This window comes from Morus notabilis, unplaced genomic scaffold (genome assembly GCF_000414095.1).
Source record: "Morus notabilis unplaced genomic scaffold, ASM41409v2 Scaffold329, whole genome shotgun sequence".
Classification (NCBI taxonomy): Eukaryota; Viridiplantae; Streptophyta; class Magnoliopsida; order Rosales; family Moraceae; genus Morus; species Morus notabilis.
This window is the reverse complement of record NW_010358084.1, coordinates 264,087-274,506: the sequence shown is the minus strand read 5'-3', so window position 1 is coordinate 274,506 and position 10,420 is coordinate 264,087.

Below are 10,420 nucleotides of genomic sequence, written 5' to 3'. Positions count from 1 at the left end.
ATAATAATAATAATAATAATAATAATAATAATAATAATATTATTATTATTATTATTATTATTATTATTATTATTATGGTTATCAATATTATTATCATTATTCTGATAGCTATCGTTATGATTATCATTATCCTTATTATGACTCTTTCATTTTTTTTGAAAATTTTTGAAAAATTTCATTTTTAATGATGTAATTATTTTAAAGATTTGAATGATTTTGAAAGATTTCATTATTTTTTGAAATATTATGTTTTAAATGAAGGATCTGAAAGCTTAATGTTTGAATATTATGATTACGTTTATTTAAAAAAAAGTTATGATGTTTTTTTGTCTAATTTAATAATGAAATAATAAAATAACTTATACATTCGAATTGTTATGTTCCCACATTTTAAAGGATTTTATTGAATTAGTAATTATTTCAAACCATCCCTCAAAGTGTATTTAAGGGATAATTATGTCATTACAAACTATTACTTTGCTATATTCATAATATTTCAAATTCATTGCTATATTTTAACTTCTACATTCAAATTTTGTTATATGTGCAAATCACCCTCAGTATCCAACTAAGTTTAATGAGATTCTATTGGTTCAATATATAAGGACATTTAGGTTATGGTTTACAATATGTCAAATTATATAGCTGTTTTCTCGTCTACCTCATCTAGAGAGAAAGCATCCATTAAGGACTTAGGAAATTTAACTGAGGAAGACGATACCCCATTCCATTCATCAATCGTCATAAAGGTTCCGCAAAAGACTGTCAGTTGTTGTTGCTATATATTCAGGCATTCGTTCCTCATTGCTATCTTGATAATTTGACACATGGTTATGATCCTGGGGTTTATTTCATATTATAGGGTTCATAGAATATGTCTGAATTAAAGATTAAGGCTAACAATTTCAAAATTATACAAAAAAACATATTATTCACGTAAATCTACACTTTTTAGTAGCTTTGTTGTTAGTTTTTTTTTAAAAACAAAAACACAAAATTGTATATCTCTTCTTTGTAATGAGACTAGGTTTAATGAGATTCTATTGGTTCAGTATATAAAGACATTTAGGTTATAGTCTCCAATATGTCAAATTATACGACTGTTTTCTCGTCTATCTCATCTAGAGAGAAAACATCCATTAAGGACATATGAGATTTGACTGAGAATGACGATACCCCATTCCGTTCATCAATCGTCATAAAGGTTCCGCAAAAGACTGTCAGTTGTTGTTGCTATGGATTCAGGTATTCGTTCCTCATTGCTATCTTGATAATCTGACACATGGTTATGATCCTGGGGTTTATTTCATATTATAGGGTTCATAGAATATGTCTGAATTAAAGATTAAGGCTAACAATTTCAAAATTATACAAAAAAACATATTATTCACGTAAATCTACACTTTTTATAGTAGCTTTGTTGTTAGTTTTTATTTATTTATTTATTTATTTATTTAAGTTGTATATCTCTTCTTTGTAATCTTGTTATTGACGAAACATATTTAATCCATGCTCCAAACTATATAAACACAGGGAAGCACTCAAGAAAAGGATAGATCAGATCAATTATTGAGGGAAAAAAGAAAGAAAGAGGGTCAAGCACCAATGTGAAATTGTGTTTTGTCCCATTTGATTGTGGATTCCTTCTTGTATGTATATATATTTGATGTGAAATTGTGTTGTGGATTCCTTCTTGTATGTATATATATTTGATGTGAAATTGTGTTTTGTCTCATTTCATATTGAATACCTTCTTTAACTACTTTTATCTTTTTTGAGTTGAAAAAGAAAAAAAAAAGGAGAAAAACGCCAAGTATTTCCATTACATTACATGTTGTTGCTTATTTACTTTGATGCCCACACATGCAGTTGCATCTTGCATGTGCAGGTGGAGTCCATCCAGTTCGGGAAAACCACTGAGAGAGCTCTAAATATGTAAATTTCAAGAATTTTTAGATTTTTTTTTTCTTTTGGGAAACATTTTTAATAAATGCATCATCATGATGCGAATTCAGCAAATCAAAATCCATCACACTTTCCTCTAGAAAATAAGTAGTAGTATCATTTAAAAAAAAGAAAATAATTAGTAATTCCTTTCAACTTTTTTTTCCTGAAAAAAGAAGAAAATTAAACGTTGTAGTCATAAAAAGAATAAAAATTCTGTTGTAGAGTGTTGAAAAAACATTTTCATCAGTTTGTACAACGAACAACTAAAATCATATCAAATTATAAAAAATATATAATAATTTATTGAGATTTGATTATAGAATTTTAATACTTAAAAATTACTATGCTTTACTTGGTCGGTTATACTCTATTACTCCTTTAAAAATAAGAAAATCATCATATTCCCCAAGGTCCAGCACATAATGCTGAGACAAGTTGTTCTTTATTATTTTACTAAAATCTGGGTCTTTGTTTGTGATTGTGACTTAAGTTAGTTATAAAAGAAAAAATGTTAGAACTGCAGGAATTTATTAAATTTATAATTCGTTTCCATTGTTGATTTGTGCTGACCCTTTGAGAAAAATATTGCTCTGATTATGCATTCCACTTTTAAGCCTTAAAAAGAGACATTATTTATTAATCGATTCTAATATTTGGTCTCGTAATCATTTCCGCAGATATTGAAATTCTCAAATAACGTAAAAGATAAAGATTAATAAAAAAACCAGAATTACCACTCAAAATCATAAAAAATATTTATTTATACAATTCCACTTTTTGATATTATTTATGTAACTCCATTTAAAAATAGACAATTATCCTTCATTTCAATTAATAAGAAGAAAACAAAAAGATAAAATGACATCAAATTATTTGAAATGACAATAAGTTTTTGTTTAAAACCATAGCAAATCATTTACTTTTCTCATGTATATCCCTTCAAAAAAAAAAAAAAAAATTTCATTTTCATACCTTGTGTTATATCGAAATATGAATTTGATACTTTTTATTTTTTAAAATTTTATATCGATATTTTGACTTTTTAAAAAATCTTCTTTAATATCTCAAGATATTTTTTTAAGATACGAAAAGATAAAATTATTCTTATTATTATTAGATGACTTTAAATTCATTAGCCAGCTTCCTTGCAATCCAATCCGAAGATGCCTTTTTATTATTTCGAACCACTTGACAATTATGCTCTTCTTGATACGTCTTCATCATAAAAAAAGAAACGATAATTTTGTCCGGTGATAAGTGCATGAAAATGCACCTTAAATATTACTTTTGATTTATAAAATATTAAAATATTTAAGCTTTAATTAAACAATTACATTATTTTTATTCATAATATTTTAAATTAAAATTTGTCTAGTTTTTGCTTAATTATTTACAGATAAAAAGCAATGTAAAAAGCTACAAAAAAATAAGCCATGAAAGCTATGTTTTCAACCACCCAGAGCCAAGCCTCAGCCGAGCTGCACCAAGCCGAGCAGAGCCACTATCATTTCTCTCCGCGTGGGTCCCAGTTGTCTCCAACGCCATCAAACTTCCTCCACTCCGCGCGCGACACATAGCAGATCTGTTCCCTTCCTCCAACCAAGCATCAACACGTGCCCCTTTTGTGCTGAATCTGAATTTCTTCCCTAAAAATCAGAGCAAATTATCAGATTTCTTCCCCAAATCAAATATATGATTTCTCCTAATTTATGTGTAATTTTATTTTGTTTCCTTTTCTTTTGTAATTTTCTATTTTTATTATTTATTTCCTTATTTGATAAGTAACATTTGAACACTATAAATAGAGGGGTTGAACTTTTACTATTTTCCTTACTTCTAATATTTCCACTCTTTTTCTAACTGGTCATTTGTTTATAAACCAAATATTTCAGTTTTTCATAACTAAAATATACCTGTTAAAATTTCTAACTTTTAACTTATATTTCACTATTCATAACTGACATTCACGAATTTTCTTTATAAAAATATTCGTATTATAACTTTACATTTTTCGGAAAATTTTACCCCGTACATAAAGTTTATACATAACATTTTATTGATTACATCCACATTTCTACTACTTTATGTTCAAAAAAGAATTATGGTCAAATGCCGGACCGTCCAGATTAGACCTGAAATTTTACCGGTCATTACATAAAGTCCTTTTAAAATCATTCATTTAAATCGTCATGTTTAAAATTCGTTTATTTGTTGCATGCACTGTTGCAACGTTATAAAACTTAAATACTCAAAACTAGGGTTGTTAGCTACAACCTCGGTTTCCTTAACATACATATGTACATATACTTTTTAAACATACATGCTTGAAACCTTTGAATCATATAGACATATACATGATTTTACTTAAAGTTATTGCGGAAGATTTTAATGTTGGCAGTATCCATTCTTATCTCCACCATTCGTCCGCCGCTCGCCATTGCCCTTCAAGAATTGCTGATAGGTTTCTTACCTACAGCATGAACATATCTGATTGAGCTTTCGCTCAGCAGGTAGGAACTATATCTCGCAAAATAACTGTAAGTACACATGAATAAATATGCATGAGCTAATTATGCTTAATTATGATGTTTTATCATAGTCTTATTATCTTATCTTTTTTATCTTATCTTCTCTTTCTTTCTTGTGGGCCCGAGTGCTCGCGTACCACTTGCGCGCAATCATCGGGACGTGAGGGTTTGTAAGGTCCCCCACGACACTGTGATTATAACTTGAATGCCTCCATTGAGTCGGAGGACATTATTATTATTTTTTTCTTTTCTCCCTTGTGGAGCTTGAGTTACCTCCCTTGAGTCGGAGGCTGGTGCGACACTCAACTAAAATTATTCTTATAATTTCCACTTGACTTATTAAGGTGTATGCAGTATGACATGACATCGCATACAATACTTAAAGCATAAACATGGATATATAACATGTGTAACTTTTTCTTTAAAATCTATTCATGCTGTAGGTGAGATTCCTACTTACCTGATTTATAGAGCTAGAATCCACTTTTCGTCAAACAGTCTATTCTCTTACTTGCTTATTTCTGAAAATGAACATCCATTGAGAGTGTGAGATTAACTGTCGTTTGCTATTCTATTTTAGCAACTTATGAAGGAATCTAACCCTTTTCTTAAGGCAGGCATTCCTTTCCTTTTTTTGAAGGATAATTTACTATAATGATCAATTTATTAAATCCTCAAAATCTTATTTTCCTTAATTGCCCTTAACGTACTTATTGTGACGACCCTCCTATGAGGCCGCCACTGTAGTTTAAACTTTTAACTTGTACTTACTGGGGTTTCTTATAATTTGCGGAACATTTTTTTTTTAATTATTATTAACTATAAGAATGAATAATTTCATAATTCGTAACAATAGTTTCAAAAGAATGAATCACTGAATTTTCTTAAAGCTTTCCTTAATTTTAGTTAAGATAGAACCTTCTAGAAATATCTTTCAAACAAAGCTGAGTTTGAACTCTTGTTTCAAATACTCTTTAAAAGCCTTTCTAAAACTAACCAGCACCTTCGGCCATCTAATTTGACTTTAAAACGGATTTCGAGAGAAATCTTGAACTCAAGTACATTTTTTAAAGTCCTTTTAAAATCAATCGTCACATTTAAAATTCGTTTACTTGTTGCATTCATTGTTGTAACATTATAAAACTTTAAATACTCAAGACTAGGGTTGTTGGCAACAACCTCGGTTTTCTTAACATAAATATGTACATGTACTTTTCAAACATACATGCTTGAAAACTTTGAATCATATAGACATATACATAATTTTACTTAAACTTATTACGGAAGATTTAAATGTTAGCAGTATCCATTCCCATCTCCACCATTCATCCGTCGCTCACCATTGCCCTTCAAGAATTGCTGATAGGTTTCTTACCTACAGCATAAACATATCTGATTGAGCTTTCGCTCAGCAAGTAGCAATTATATCTCGTAAAATAACTGTGAGTACACATGAATAAATATGCATGAGCTGACTATGCTTAATTATGATGTTTTATCATAGTCTCATTATCTTATTTTTTCCTTCTTTCTTATGGGCCCAAGTGCTCGCGTACCACTTGCGCGCAATCATCGGGACATGAGGGTTTGCAAGGTCCCCCATGACACCGTGATTATAACTGAACTGAGTGCCTCCCTTGCGAAGGACTCTTTTTTTTTTCTTTTCTCCCTTGCAGAGCCTGAGTTACCTCCCTTGCGGAGGCTGGTACGGCACTCAACTGAGATTATTCTTATAAGTTCCTCTTGACTTATTTAGGTGTATGCAGTATGACATGGCATCGCATACAATACTTAAAGCATAAAACATGAATATATAACATGTGTAACTTTTTCTTTAAAATCTATTCATGCTGTAGGCGAGATTCCTACTTACTTGATCTACAGAGCTGGAATCCACTTTTTGCCAAACAGCCTATTCTCTTACTTGGTTACTTCTGAAAATGAACACCCATTGAGAGTGTGAGATTATCTGTCGTTTGCTATTCTATTTTAGCAACTTATGAAGGAAATCTAGCTCTTTACTTAAGGCATGTATTTCTTTCCTTCACTGAAGGATAATTCACTATAAGGATCAATTTATTAAATCCTCAAAATCTTATTTTCCTTAATTGCCCTTACAAATTTGTGCTAAATTGATAATTCATATTACCCAATCTAGTAACTTATTCTCCATAATTTTCCTCATTGGACTTATTATGATATTAGGCCCAATTTGGCCTAGTAACTTATTTACGGCATTCTAACTCTTAGGCCGTTGAAATTTAAACTAAAACGGAGTCTTTTAAATCAATGCGGGCGTTGAACCCACATCAATCCTTCAAAATTCTAAGGACCTATCGTTTTGGCTCGTAGGTGCCCGTCGTGATGATTTGCTTGATAAACCACTAAATAATTCTCTTACTTGCTTACTTCTGAAAATGAACACCCATTGAGAGTTTGAAATTATCTGTCATTTGCTATTCTATTTTAGCAACTTATGAAGGAAATCTAACCCTTTACTTAAGGTATGTATTCCTTTCCTTTACTGAAGGATAATTCACTATAAGGATCAATTTATTAAATCCTCAAAATCTTATTTTCCTTAATTGCCCTTACAAATTTGTGCTAAATTGATAATTCATTAATTATCTTATCCTTATAATAAATCTAATAATTTAGTTAACTAATTTTTGGTAATTAATTAACCCTCTTATTCATATATTAAGTCTACATAAGTTAGTTAATTAATTTTGGTAATTAATTAACTTCCTTCACCAAATTAATTAACTTCGTTAACCATATTCTAAGTCTTAGATAATTTAATTAATTAATTTAATAATTAATTAAATTATCATCCATAATACACTTTTAATAAACTTTACTTTACCTCACTTGACGGGCTCATAATAGTGTTGTGTTCCGTATTTAACGTCATAAAATTAAGCGTCTAGCGTATCGTTTCTTTACGATTTTCGCTTATACGCTTATTTGAAACCGTTAAGTTTTATTAGAAAACTATATACGACGTTTAACATAAACATAAACCTAATTCATGAATCTCATAATTAACGTATTTCGTGAAAATTATACGCTTTATACGACTATCTTAATTAAACTATAAGCAAGGTTTGTACTTGCCTAGATTCTGAGCTAAGCAATTCTGATCGTATCTCGCTTATCGTGTCCTCCTGCGTATTCCTCAAAACTAATTCTGGGAAAAGCTGCAAGCACTATGAATGATCCTTGAGGAACATCGTAGCTTTAAACACTCGATTCTGATATTCACTTGTTTAGTCCGAACCACCTCGATCCGCGTGCAACCAGTACCAGACCATTCTTATCAGAATTGAATTTGGTTGAACGGATGTCACCATTTCGTTCAGCACGTCGAAACGAGTTGGGAGATGGTCTCGGATCATCAAACGGATGTCGGTAGCCTGAGAAACGACACCTCACTGGAATACGGCGACGGCGGTGCACGGCGGCGGAGGCTCCCGGAGGGTTTTTTCGCGGCGGACTTGGATCTTACCCCCCCTAACTTGACCCTTCTGAGTCCATTGGTGCAGTCAATTTCACACCATTCGGCTTGTAACAGTACCTATCAGGACCGGCAACGTCGGTAAAATCCGGCGACTCAAATCTCACAATTCCGGTCATCAATTCTTAAAATTGGATGAGGGGTTTTCTTACCCGATTCCTTCTGAGTGTTGTGACACTAAATTCACTACGATCCAATAGTTAGATCGTCAGAACCACCTCTTCCTTCCACGGACGACGGTAGTGACTCCGTTTTCCAGCCAAACTGTGACGACTACGGTGGCTGCTGGTCGGGATCTACTGGGCATCGGCTTCTGAGTCGATTGGTGGGGGCAGTGACATCCACGACGACCTGGAGAGAGAGAAACGGCGGTGACAGCAGCGGCGATTTTGACCACCATGGACGGTGGCCCTCCGGCCAGAATCGAGCTATGAAAATGGATGGGTTTTCTTCGTCTCGCTACACTGAGTCCATAGGGACTGAAATCATCTCAATCGGAGGTCGGATGGCGGAGATATCACGACGGGAAGAAATGCGTAATTTTGGAACTTCCGCCGGCGATTGCGGCTGATTCCGGCGGAGTTAGAGGTCGTGCCGCATGTCGTTGAACTCAGCTCGTCGAGATCTTTCTATTAACACTGGCAGTGTCAAAAATGGAGGTCAAAATCTCAACTTGAGTATTTGGCCATTGATGGTTTTGTGAGAGAACGTGAGAGAAGAGAGAGAGAGTGAGCGGGAATAAGAGAGAGAAAGCAAGAGTATCCTAATAATTTCACTATATAAAGTGTTTGATTAAAGTAAGATTACGTGTTTGATCTTATCCTCAAATATTTCTTCTAAACGGATTAAATTTATACTGATTAGAGGTAATTAATTTAGCTCACGTAATTTAATCTACTACTTACAGTCCAATATTAATTTCTAAATAATTCAATATTGTTTTATATTCTTACTCGCGTAATATTTCGAACTGTTTCAAGTCTTAAAATTAATTCTAGACTGAACAAATTCTAAATTTAACTATTCTGCATTATATTCCGAGAATGACATTGTTTATGACGGTATCAATTCCCGAACTCACATTGTACCATTCTACTATGGGTATTTATCTTGTGACTTTAACCTAGCTGTCTGACAATAAAGGATTTTCTCTTCTCTTAAAATGTCAGTGCGTTTTTTTTATACGCTGCTAACATCATACTGTGCTTGGAGATTCTTGAAATTAAGATTCTCAAACTATACTTGTACTGAAAATTATTCTGCCTTAAAGTACGGTGAGAATTTTATCGATAGAATTTACTTGATCGAAAACATGGACTTAACATGAAATCTACTACAGAATTTAAGAATACAGATATTAATTCCATAAATCCTTCAGTCACAAATATAACATAATATTTTGTAGGAAAATCCTTGGCTTAAATACATAAATTGTATTATTTAAGGTCTGAAATTTTCTCAGTCATTACACTTATGTCTAGATTGAAAATCATTTACCCAATCTAGTAACTTATTCTCCATAATTGTCCTCATTGGACTTATTATGGTATTTCCTAACTGTGCCGCCCCTCCTATGAGGCCGCCACTGTAACTTAAACTTTAACTTGTACTTACTGGGGTTTCTTAAAATATGCGGAACATTTTTTTTTTGTATAAGAAGGAATACTTTCATAATTTGTAACAATAATTTCAAATAAGTGAATCACTAAATTTCTTAAAGCTTTTCTTAATTTTAGTTAAGATAAAACCTTTTAGGAATATCCTTCAAACGGAATAGCATTTGAACTCTTGTTTCAAATACTCTTTAAAAGCATTTCTAAAACTAGTCATTTCAATCGGCCATCTCATTTGACTTTAAAACGGATTTCGTGAGAAATCTTAAATTCAAGTACATCTTAAAGTCCTTCTAAAATTACTCATTTAAATCGTCATGTTTAAAATTCATTTATTTGTTGCATGTACTGTAACATTCTAAAACTTAAATACTCAAAACTAGGGTTGTTAGCTACAACCTTGGTTTTCTTAACATACATATGTACGTATACTTTTAAACATACATACTTGAAACCTTTGAATCATATAGACATATACATGATTTTTCTTAAACTTACTGCGGAAAATAACTGCATGAGCGGTATCCATTTCCATCTCCACCATTCATTCGCCGCTCACCATTGCCCTTCAAGAATTACTGATAGGTTTCTTACCTACAGCATGAACATATCAGATTGAGCTTTCGCTCAGTAAGTAGGAACTATATCTCACAAAATAACTGTAAGTACACATGAATAAATATGCATGAGCTGATTATGCTTAATTATGATGTCTTATCATAATTTGATTATCTTATCTTATCTTTCTTACTGATGGGCCCGAGTGCTCGCGTACCACTTGCGCGCAATCATCGGAACGTGAGGGTTTGCAAGGT